The following is an 8,065-nucleotide window of genomic DNA, read 5'->3' as shown; positions in this document are numbered from 1 at the left end:
CAGAAACAGCTGTCCGCAATACTAGCAACTCTACTGTGTCTGTTATCTTGTTGGATGATTTGTGATCTGAGAGTTCTGGACTTAACAGGTAGAGTAGTTACTCTGGGAGAGGTAACCTTCAACATTTTTAGGAGAACAAAAAGCAACTCTAGGATTGTTTCTTAACCTGCATTCCCACACATTCCAAAGTTGTGTGTAGTCAGGACCCTCAGGGCCTATGAGTCCATGACGGAGGAGTTATGTCCCCCGGGAAAAGCCAACTTTTCATTGCTCTCACTAAACCTCACAAACCAGTATTCTCGCCTACTGTTGCAAGGTGGGTTAGATGGGCCACGCAGGAGGCAGGTATCGACATTTTCAACTGTGGGGCCCATTCCAATAGAGGAGAAATGGCATCCAAAACCTTCTATTTAGGGGCTAGACTGGAGGATATCCTTAATGCGGCAGATTGGCCTCCGGATTCAACTTTTAAAAGGTTTTATGTGAAACCAGTGATGAATCTGGCAATGCTGGTCGTTGACAAGCTTTGAACTAGCCTAATCCTTGCCTCCAGGTCCTCACATAGAAGGAAAAATGTCCTGGCTAACGTAACAGAAAGTTTCAATTCTATGAAGGACTCAGAGGAGAGGATTAAGCTCCACTTTCTTTGTTTTATTTAATCCAGCAGCCATTAGGATACTATATAGGGTACAGGAAAAGTTTCTTCTTTTCCTATTTCCTTTAACTTTTGCAAAAACGTGGCTATAGGGAAATAAGGTACATATTAGACTCCTCACATGTGTGTGCATGCATAGTATCATATTCACATCACATATAGGACTATTAATGGAAAGTAAGACATCACCAATTAATTATTGAATTTATTCACAATTTTATATATACTCAAGGTTTATGATTATGGGACTTGCACATGTAATATGGTGTCATAATCAGACTGATATGGATAAAAAATGGGAATATATTATCAGAGGTTTCCACGGTTAGATTTAAAAACACTACTTTGATTCTCTTTGTTTTTCTAAAATACAATTAACAGTGATGTGATATTATAAATACTTATGATCAATTTTCAGCCATAACAAGCCTTGAAAAAGTCATTGGGTGATTGTCCCAGACGAAAAACATGTTGGTCAGGCTGAATGTGAAACAATTGAACTATTGAGCGGAATAAAAAGATGAATTGCACCATTTGGATTTAATGGATTGATGTGTGCCTTTTTTTTGCAAATTTCTAACAACCTTGGGGCTGTTATTATATTTTTTAGGGTTTTGGGTGGTTCCCTTACAGAGCACCGTTCAACATGTTTAATATAACTCAGATACATGTGAATATTGGTTTACTATTGGTATAAGATTGTGAGCGCCATTACCCTATCCAAGCACCTTTTCTTTATAAATTAGGATACTATAGTGTCAGTTTCATTTTTATCTGAGTGACGTTCATCAGTGATGATCTAATTCTACTGCCATATTTTTGAGTTCATAACACTTAGTAGGAAAGTTAACAACCTGTGTTAGGACATCTTTCAATTCACTGCACAGACCTTGATTTTATCTGGTCAATCATCAAACAAAAATGGTTCTTAAACTAATTAAAGCTTAAGGGCCTGGTTCAAATTCAGCTTCTCACTATCGAAGGAAAAAGCATCTGATTTTCTATTAAATAACGTTCACATTTGCTTGCAGAATGCAGAAAAATTATATGTCAATGGATCATTGTCTTCGACTTATAAAAGATTCCAATTGTCAGCTTTCCTACTTAAGAAAAAAATTGCAACTTTATCTTAGCCGTGTGGAAATGCCATTGGCCTACACAAAAAGGTCAATACACTGATTAAGAAAAATTGCAAATATCTCTAGACCCCCCGTAAATTTCTCTGTAGGTGCTAAAGATGTAATAGGTGTTACTAATTAATGTGTATGTGAGTGAACCAATTTCTTTCTTAATTGAAATTATTTCTTACTGTAAGACCTTATCTTCAGACTTTACTAAACTAACCTCCTTTGCAACTTAGTTACTATATGTAATGTCTGGGCTTGATTCACACTGGAATCTATTGCTCAGGTTGGAATGACAGTGTGAGCAAGGCAATCTGCACTAACCTGGTAAACTGGACCCAACAGAGGTGATGGTAATATCCACTCTTCTCTGAGCCCACTGACAACACCGCAAAGGATAGGTATGCAAACATACGTAAACGTAGAAAAAGGGGAACAGAACATGGAAGAAACAGAGACCCTGAGTATCTTCATTCTGTCTGTTCTTACAGATTAGCTCAACCTACAATGCAAAGGCATTGTTATCAAAACAATAAATATTTATATATTTTATTATTTCATCATTTGCAGTTCAGTATTGCTTGTATAATACACAGCACACCTTCTACCTAATAACTGATTCTCTGTGACTGGCTAAAATTGTTTGACATCATAGATCTGAAATATAAATAAAGCCTTTATGACAGATGTGTGAAATAACCTGAACAATAATGTTTATTTCTATAGAAATAACTACCTTTAGTGATTTATGAATCAAGCCTCTAATTCAAATGATTCTAAATTTAACAAGATCATCAGCTGTAACATCATGGATGAACGTTAGTGGTGTGAACTTCCTCCTGCCAATATACAATCATCTCCCTACCACTCACTATACCTTAATACCATTCGTGATTCAAAAATAATATTTAAAAAAGTCTGTGAAAGTTGAGGATTCCTCTTGTTTCTCTAAATAATTAACAAGTGCAGTAAAATTCACAATCCTGGGAAAGTATTTTGTCAGTACCAACATGCAAATCATAGTCTAAACACCTGATTTCTAGGCCCTGATTACAAGATAGCTACATGTTTCCATGTGTTAATTTTGCTCTACCTGATTTTCGGTTGTTAGGTTTTTTTCACACTCAGTAAAACCTGACCCAATTTTTCCAGCTGACAATTCCATTAAGAAATATCACGAGGCTTTTTCTAACAGTGGAAGCATACAATGCCCCCATTAGAATAAAGCTTCTTGTTCTCTTCCATGCTCAACCTCCACGCTCTCTTATTCCCCACCCCACCCACAGATCCCCACATACAATGACCACTTGTTTAGACTTGGAAAGATTTAACACAAATTTGCTATTTGCTGCATCGTTTCCTGCCTCAAGTGTAACACAAAAATGTTTTGGTGGGATCATACAAAAATGTGACTGTAATGTAGATAAATCATCAAGCACGGACTTATTCAAAATCATTGAATGCAGTTATAGTTCAACTGGGTACTTGGCAGAACCACATCTGTCATCCCTCTCGGCAGAACATATATGGTAATAGGACAACAATTAAACAGATGAATTAAGCAGACTGTTTCATTCGTCTCTGTCTCCAGGGATATTCCTCCATTACTGCTAATTCCCAAGCTCCTGTACAGAGTTTAGGAAGACAGAGTGTAAAACACTGAGGTGGTTCACTGCTGGCCTGGGAGGTCATTGTTTCCTCTGCTTCAGTGTCTGTCTGCCCTTCCTCCTTGGATTCTTCCACTGGCTCCATCTCCTTTGTGGTCTTTGATTCTGGCTCTTCGAATCAGGCTTTCTCTGTTGGTCTGGAAGTTGAAAGGTGGAGTTTGCAAAACAAAGGTATTTAAAATGATCTTAAACCTACTACATCAAAGACCTGCTACACCAGGCATTGGGATTTTTTTCATAGATTGTACTCTAATCACTCTTTCTCCTGTCACTTGTACTGCTACTTCTGTTTTACAATTTCCGTAAGAGGGTTTCCAGTTGAATTTATCCTTATTCACTCTAAAATCTCAATGGGAAGCCATTAAAGCTTTACATAAATGTGTATAAAGTTTGTGGAAAGTTTGAAAAGTGATGTTTTGGTTACAATATTGTTGAAACACGTTGCTTTATACAGACTTTCTGATTGTTCTATATCCCCAGCTTTGGACCTTCCTTCAGTACTCATGCTTTTAAAATTCGTCTTTAAACCTCATATTTCTGAGAGTCTGAATTTTCCAATCTACAAAGTAGCCATTCTCGTGCCCATTGCATTAGCTGAGGGAATTGAGAATTGTCTGCTCTTTTATGTCATCTCCCTTTTCTATGATTTTTTGAGGGTTGTGTTATTCTTAAACCTGATCCTTTTTTTGTTCCTAAGATACATCCTTCTTTCCATTTCTCTCACGAGGTAGTACTAGCCTGCGATACTTCGCCTTCCTCAGAGGAAGAAGACTTGCATTTACTTGATGTAACCAGAACATCCTTTCCCTCGCTCTCTCTACGCAAACCTTGCTTTTTTCCGTGAGATGCTGCAGTAACAGCGAGTCTCAGTTGACTACTCTTTCTGCTAACAACAGATGTTGCCATGGCCGAGAAGCACCGAAAACATAAATTCAACCGCGCAACGGATTAACAGTATTAGCCCTTTTCTTAATGGAACAATTCTCGAATAAAGGCATAAGCTTCTGTGCGAGCCTCGTAGGAACGTCAGCTGTAGACAATGGAAGAAAGCGTACCCTGAACCAATCAGATTATCCGCTGTTCTGCGGACACAACTCAGGTCAATTAAGGTGTCACGCAGAGCGTGGGTACCGCCTCCGCGCTGACGTTTGACGTAGCGCACACGGCCGGCTGTCATAGGGCTCTTGTTTGCTTGTTGCAGCACTTTATAACGTGCTTAGTTAGGAAGAAGGAATAGTTGTATATAACCGAAGCGGATATCTGTTCTTGCAGGTCTGTACGCTGAACCTTCTATAGACGTATTTTAACCATTTTTTTTGTTTTGTGACTTTTTAGCATTCTATTTGAGGAAGATTTCCGGATGGGTAGGCAGGATATCTCTTGGCTGCCAGTGTGTGTTTTACATGAAATGAACGCGATGTAGTTTAAAAAAAAAACGCCTTGTCGAAATATTTCCATGCTAGGTGCTTTTAAAAGAGAGACGTTATAGTACTATGTTACGTAGTTGGTCACTTCGAAGTACCAGTCTGCCTTTAGATGAGAGGCCCTACATACTTCTCTCGGCGAGAGTACTTCACGTCAGGAGAGAAATAAAGCAGGTTAAAGGAAACAAGAACCTACATTTCCTAACTTTCTTAGGGTCGGCGACCTTTCGACAGGTTTTCTTTTTTTTGTTCGAATGCTGTACGCCAGCATTATAAATGCCTTAATGTTGTGTGCAGTGCTGGGCAACTATATACAACTTGTATTCAGCTAGCAAAGGCCGAGATCTCAATACATCTTGAGATCTGTCCCATCACTGTAATAGTCCTAGCCGATTTCACTGTGTTGGGTAATTCCGGACACCAAGATGCGTGGGGCGTCGTAAAAATGGAAATTTCAGTGCCGCGTTCGTATAGCTCCTGGTCAAAAATGGCAGTTAAGTAAAATGACAATCTGCTTGTTCAAGCTAAGGTGTTCACACAGAACTTTTAAACCAATAATGGCAGGATTTGGTATAACCAAACACACTCTTCTGTAATTTGTGGTTGGAGGAAAAAAAAGTGAAGTTATATTTCTGGTTTAAAACGGTCAAACTTGATATCCTTTAACAAATTTAAGTCACAAAGCAAAACCCATAAAACTGTTAAAAGAACGCCCGTTTTATGTTTCTTTTAATTATGGAAATGAATTGCTTAAAAAGACAGGGAACATAAAACTGAAAATTGGATCATCCTAAACGCAGCTAGGTGTCCTTTATCAAAGCTATACCCTTGGATACAAGTACGTGCACAGCATCGAATGTCATGTTGTTTTTCAATTACAAGAGCCGTTGTAGAGAGCTAAACTGTTTGTAGTAGTCCATACTTTAAGCAACTAAATTTAATTTAATTTAACATTTCTTTAGTACCTGCCGTTGCATCAGCGGTTTAAATCCCATTCACTCTGATGATTCTACATAAGGACAGATAAACCCATACATGATGTCATTGCCTCGTAGCATCTTTAATGTAATGCCTTTGTGTTGGACGTGGCCCTTTCTGCAGGGTCACCTTCAAACTGTGTGCCTTCACACTGTCCTCTATTTTTTTATTTATTTAGTTTTTGTTGGCTTTAGGGCCCTGTGCACTTTACTTGTCACTGCTGCCCATTGCTAAAGTGCTTAAAACCTGGTAGCATTGTCTTACACCTGATTGGCATACTTACTTATAAGTCCTCAGTTAAGTGGTATGCCATATCCTCAGGACTGGTAAATTAAATGCTACTAATGAACCTGCAGCACTTATTGTGCCACCTACCTAAATAGTCCTTTGAAACATGTTTCAGGCCTGCTAGTGCACCCTGTGTGCAGTTTTACATTGCCAGTTCAACTTGGCAAAACGCCTTTTTCCAAGCCTAAAACTCTCTCTGTAATGCATATAGGTCACCCCTAGGGGAGACCTTAAACAGCAAGTAGGGAAGGGTGCATTGTATTTAAAAAGTTTGCCATGTACTTTTAAGTTTTTCACATCCTGTAGTGAAAAAATCACAAATTAATTTTTCATTACCTTGAGGCCTACCACTCTCGTAAAATAACATATGGGTTACCTTATTACATTTAACAAGTGATAACTCTAGAAATGTCACGCTTGGTGTCTAGAGAATTGTAATTTAAAATTCTCTTTAATGGTAACCTTGTGTTTTAAATCACCATTCTGAAAATGCCACTTTTAGAAAGCTGGTATTTTCTTGTCCTAACCATTTGGTTCCTGCATCCTGTACCCTGGGTTGCATGACTAGGTGAAGTTGGCAGTTGTCCTGTGTTTACATCTCCCAAACAGTGAGGCAAAGGGGGAACTAGCTGTTCGTAGGAACAGCCATCCTGACAGAATGGGAGGGGCAGGGCTGTGCACAACCCCACCTGTACTTCAACAGAGCTGCCTCAGTGCACACACCAAGGAATTCTCACTAGCCATTTGTAACCCCAGACGCTGTGGACCGGCACAGGGAGGCAGGAACTCCTAGACCCATCTGTGGGGGTAAAGGGGGAAACTTCCAACTCCAAAACTGAGACCAGGTATGGAAATAGGATTCTCAGACATACTATTCAGTTCACTTTAAGACCTGCAGCGGACTCTCAGAGGACTACCTTGCTGGCTGTGGCCTGCTGTAAACTTCAGAGGACTGCCTTGCTGCTCTAAGAGTCCTACCCTGCTACCTGAAGCCTGCCCTGTGCCCTCAGAGGACTGTCCTGCTGCTTGAGACCCACTTTTCTGCTTGAACCCTGGGCCACCAGAGTTACTCCAAGGGCTAGTTTGCCGGCCTCCTACTCAAAGCTACATGGACGCAACAAACTCCAACAGCATACACAGTGCACCTGTACCCAGCACTGGAAGTGGTGCTAAAGGTGCCCAGCCAGCCAGAAGCCCAAATTTGTGACTTAAAGGTTTTCTGCTAAAACGTGGTCTAAGAATAGAGGGAACCAAGATCTAACTGCTCCTTTATCGGTCTGACTTTGCTGTAACTCCATCTATGTTCTTCTCAACAGCAGTAAACTGTAAGCTCTTTGTTGGAGGGGTATCTGGCTTTGTGGAGCACTCAATGGCTACAGCTTGCATTTTTGCCTCGCTGGATATTTTCGACTTCTGAAAAAGAGATAAAGTCTGAACGTATAAATCCTCACAGCGAGTTCATCCAGCGGCTCCCTGGTCACGACGCCGCCTCCTCGGACTTTGCTGGCTTCCTTGTCCCACTGAGTTTTACTTTCTCAAACATTTTTCTTTAGAATTTTCGTCCAAGTCCAAAGGTAAGCTGAGACCAGGCCCAGTCAACTCCTTGTATCCAAACCGCACTCCTTAGCTTTTGGCCATAACTTTGGACTTTGTTTGGTCTTGCGCGACTAAATGTCTGTGATTTAGTTCTTTGATCTTTTAGGCACTAGATTGCACTGAAATCTTTTAAAATTCATGACTCCGATTCTAGTGCTTAGGTTTTTGTTCTTTTGGTGTCAAATAATTCATTCATCTTTTGTTATATTTTCACTTTATTACTGTCGTGAGTGCTGAATACACATTGCCCCTAAATTAAACTGGGATGCTTTGGTGCCAAGTTACCAGAGGGTTAAGCACAAATTAATTTAATAACTGTTTGATGTTCACTGT

General features: G+C 39.8%; 1 protein-coding gene across 3 annotated transcripts in view; it reads left to right on the top strand.

Moving 5' to 3' along the window:
* Positions 1–4,598: 4,598 nt before the first annotated feature.
* Positions 4,599–8,065, top strand: part of EXD1 (exonuclease 3'-5' domain containing 1) — a 555,213-nt gene continuing 551,746 nt past the window's right edge. For 2 of the 3 annotated variants that reach the window (XM_069208819.1, XM_069208821.1), the window contains exon 1: positions 4,599–4,718. The gene's annotated coding sequence lies outside the window, so the exon portion shown is untranslated. The remainder of the gene's footprint in view (positions 4,719–8,065) is intronic. The other variant, XM_069208820.1, reaches the window with a different exon arrangement.

The sequence above is a fragment of the Pleurodeles waltl genome, chromosome 9 (genome assembly GCF_031143425.1).
Source record: "Pleurodeles waltl isolate 20211129_DDA chromosome 9, aPleWal1.hap1.20221129, whole genome shotgun sequence".
NCBI classification, from domain to species: domain Eukaryota; kingdom Metazoa; phylum Chordata; class Amphibia; order Caudata; family Salamandridae; genus Pleurodeles; species Pleurodeles waltl.
The sequence above is the reverse complement of the archived record's forward strand: the minus strand, read 5'-3'. Positions and strand labels throughout refer to the sequence as shown.